We start from the raw sequence: 4618 nt of genomic DNA, 5'->3' as shown, positions 1-4618 counted from the left end.
CTGGCTTGGTGCGAGGAGCAGGAACAGGCCGGGCCGGGCTGGCAACGCGCACCACTGGCTTGGTGCGAGGAGCAGGAACAGGCCGGGCCGGGCTGGCGACGCGCACCACTTGCTTGGTGCGAGGAGCAGGAACGGGTCGGGCCGTACTGGGAACACGCACCACTGGCTTAGTGCGGGGAGCAGGAATGGGCCGGACCGGACTGGCGACACGCACCACTTGCTTGGTGCGAGGAGCGGGACTGGGTTCCTTTATTAACCCCCGCTCCTTCTGCTGCCTAACCATCTCCTCTCGCCGTGCCTCTACACCTTCCTTCTGCTCCCTCTGAACCAATAGCCCCCGTAATCTGGTGGCCTCCTCTCCTAACCAGCAGATCCGCCCTGTCGCGGCCTCCTGCTGCCTCGTCGTCCACACCGTGTGCCCCCCCAAAAATGTTCTTGGGGTTGCCTCTCCACCCTGATCAGGGCCTCCATCTTTCTTGCCAGATCCTCTCTCATCTCCTGCCAAGTCCATCCTCTCTGCTCCTCCTCGGCACACTGCTTGGTCCAGGTCTGGTGGGATCTTCTGTCACGTTCGTTCATAAACGGGACGGACCAAGGCGCAGTGTGATATGCAAACATGTTTATTTAACGAATAAACACAACAACAAAACAATAAACCAACGATACGTGACGTCCTAAGGTACACACAACAAACCTCACATGGAACAAGATCCCACAACCCACTAGTGCCAAAAGGCTGCCTAAGTATGGTCCCCAATCAGAGACAACGAGTGACAGCTGCCTCTGATTGGGAACCACACCGGCCAACATAGATCTAGACCACATAGAAAATACACACCCTGACTCAACAAATATGAGTCCCCAGAGTCAGGGCGTGACAATGACCTAAGATTACGGTTATCCTACCAATGGGACATTAAAAACTGTAATATCTTATGTTTCACCGAGTCGTGGCTGAACGACGACATGGACAACATACAGCTAGCGGGCTATACGCTACATCGGCAGGATAGAACGGCTGACTCCGGTAAGACAAGGGGTGGCAGTCTGTGTATATTTGTAAACAACAGCTGGTGCACAAAATCAAATACTAAAGAAGTCTCGAGGTTTTGCTTGCCTGAGGTAGAGTATCTTATGATAAGCTGTAGACCACACTATTTACCAAGAGAGTTTTCATCTATATTTTTCATAGCTGTCTATTTACCACCACAAACTAATGCTGGCATTAAGATTGCACTGAATGAGCTCTATAAGGCCATAAGTCAACAGGAAAACACTCATCCAGAGGCAGCGCTCCTAGTGGCCGGGGACTTTAATGCAGGGAAACTTAAATCCGTTCTACCTCATTTCTACCAGCATGTTAAATGTGCAACCAGAGAAAAAAAAAAACTCTAGACCACCTTTACTCCACACACAGAGACGCATACAAAGCTCTCCCTCGCCCTCCATTTGGCAAATCTGACCATAACTCTATCCTCCTGATTTCTACTTATAAGCAAAAACTAAAGCAGGAAGCACCAGTGACTCTGTTAATAAAAAAGTGGTCAGATGACGCAGATGCTAAGCTACAGGACTGTTTTGCTAGCACAGACTGGAACATGTTCCGGGATTCTTCAGATAGCATTGAGGAGTACACCACATCAGTCACTGGCTTCATCAATAAGTGCATCGATGATGTCGTCCCCACAGTGACCGTACGTACATACCCAAACCAGAAGCCACAAGAAACATCCGCACTGAGCTAAAGGGTAGAGCTGCCGCTTTCAAGGAGCGGGACTCTAACCAGGACGCTTATAAGAAATCCCGCTATGCCCTCCGACGAACCATCAAACAGGCAAAGAGTCAATACAGGACTAAGATTGAATCGTACTACACCGGCTCTGATGCTCGTCGGATGTGTCAGGGCTTGAAAACTATTACAGACTACAAAGGGAAGCACAGCCGCGAGCTACCCAGTGACACAAGACTTCCAGACGAGCTAAACCACTTCTATGCTCGCTTCAAGGCAAGCAACACTTAAGCATGCATGAGAGCATCAGCTGTTCCGGATGACTATGTGATCACGCTCTCCGTAGCCGATGTGAGTAAGACTTTTAAGCTGGTCAACTTTCACAGGACGTGTACTACGAGCATGTGCTGACCAACTGGCAAGTGTCTTCACTGACATTTTCAACATGTCCCTGACTGAGTCTGTAACATGTTTCAAGCAGACCACCATAGTCCCCGTGCCCAAGGAAACTAAGATAACCTGCCAAAATGACTACCGACCCGTAGCACTGACGTCTGTAGCCATGAAGTGCTTTGAAAGGCTGGTCATGGCTCACATCAACACCATTATCCCAGAAACCCTAGACCCACCTCAATTTGCATACCGCCCCAACAGATCCACAGATGATGCAATCTCTATTGCACTCCACACTGCCCTTTCCCACCTGGACAAGAGGAACACCTATGTGAGAATGCTATTAATTGGCTACAGCTCAGCATTCAACACCATAGTGCCCTCAAAGCTCATCACTAAGCTAAGGATCCTGGGACTAAACACCTCCCTCTGCAACTGGATCCTGGACTTCCTGACGGGCCGCCCCCAGGTGGTAAGGGTAGGTAACAACACATCTGCCACACTAATCCTCAACACGGGGGCCCCTCAGGGGTGCGTGCTCAGTCCCCTTCTGTACTCCCTGTTCACCCATGACTGCAGGGCCAGGCACGACTCCAACACCATCATTAAGTTTGCCGACGACACAACAGTGGTAGGCCTGATCACCGACAACGATGAGACAGCCTATAGGGAGGAGGTCAGAGACCTGGCCGTGTTGTGCCAGGATAACAACCTCTCCCTCAATGTGACCAAGACAAAGGAGATGATTGTGGACTACAGAAAAAAAAGAGGACTGCGCACGCCCCCATTCTCATCGACAGGGCTGTAGTGGAACAGGTTGAGAGCTTCAAGTTCCTTGGTGTCCACATCACCAACAAACTATCATGGTCCAAACACACCAAGACAGTCGTGAAGAGACAATATTGCCAATGTCAGTATAACATGTTGGCATTGGCAATGTTTCATATGGCAAATGTACAATGTCCATTTGCCATATGAAACATTGCCAATGCCAGTATAACATATTGGCATTGGCAATGTTTCATATGGCAAACGTACAAGTACATTTGCAATAAGTTTGAATGGGCCTTTATTATCAGCCAAATGGACATGCTGTAATATGCTCTTACAAAGCTGAAATGCACAAATGTAAAGCTTACTCAACTGGGGCTGGCCAAGAAATGATAGTGTATCCTCTCCATTACTCATTGGTGTTGATTTCAGCATGCCCATTTGGTAATGGTCAGTCACTGCTTAAACATATGACTAATGGGCAGTCTCCATCATAATATGACTGGTAATGAATGATGTGTAATGGACACTGTCCAATAGCAATATCTACAATGGGCATTTATAACCACCAATTGGACATGCTGTAACATGCTCTTACAAAGCTTAAAAGCCAAACTTTCAAGATTATTGAACTCGGGCTGGCCAACAAATGACAGTGGAACCTCTCCCTTAGTCATAGGTGTTGATTTCAGCATGTCCATTTGGCTCATAATAAAGGCCCATTCAAACATATTCCAAATGTACTTGTACGTTTGCCATATGAAAAATTGCCAATGCCAATATGTTATACTGGCATTGGCAATGTTTCATATGGCAAATGGACATTGTACATTTGCCATATGAAACATTGCCAATGCCAACATGTTATACTGGCATTGGCAATATTTACATTTTTACATTTACATTTACGTCATTTAGCAGACGCTCTTATCCAGAGCGACTTACAAATAGGTGCATTCACCCTATAGCCAGTGGGATAACCACTTTACAATATCTTTTTTTTTTTTTTTTTTAGGGGGGGGGGTAGAAGGATTACTTTATCCTATCCCAGGTATTCCTTAAAGAGGTGGGGTTTCAAATGTCTCCGGAAGGTGGTGAGTGACTCCGCTGTCCTGGCGTCGTGAGGGAGCTTGTTCCACCATTGGGGTGCCAGAGCAGCGAACAGTTTTGACTGGGGTCAATCCGAGAAAAACTGCATTTTTTACAGAGGGTTGAATGTAGTGTTTTCACAATCTGCAGGTTGGGTCAATCTAAACCATGTTTAGGGTCAATCTTACCACTTCCGGTTGCTCCAGGAAGCTTAAACTCAACACAGGTAATCATTATAGTGGCCTGATGGGTTGACAAAGAAGAGAGTTTGATATGGCAATCAAAACCCACATAGGCATCAAGTTGAAGTTAGGGCAGCAGGCAATGTATTTCTATGGGGGGAAATGAGTGTGAATAAATGCACGCTGTTGTCACTGTTAAGGGTTAATTCCACATGGTCACGGGTAGGCTTGCGCGGATCGGGAGGACCTTAGGAGCGTTCCTGTGGTTGAATTGTGTTTCTAGCCTCAACGGTTCTCTCGCTGTGGCCCCAAAGCATATAAATTGAGGTCAAGGCTTCATTTTGGGCCTTTTTTCTTTGCACAGTCACTGCGGTCAGCCCGAGCGAGCTACGGTCAAGTGGGGCACCTCGTTAAACTCGGAGCGGCCTCGAGATTACAGTGATGCCATCCATTT

The sequence above is a fragment of the Coregonus lavaretus genome, assembly GCF_964263955.1.
Source record: "Coregonus lavaretus genome assembly, chromosome: 13".
NCBI classification, from domain to species: Eukaryota; Metazoa; Chordata; class Actinopteri; order Salmoniformes; family Salmonidae; genus Coregonus; species Coregonus lavaretus.
The sequence above is the reverse complement of the archived record's forward strand: the minus strand, read 5'-3'. Positions refer to the sequence as shown.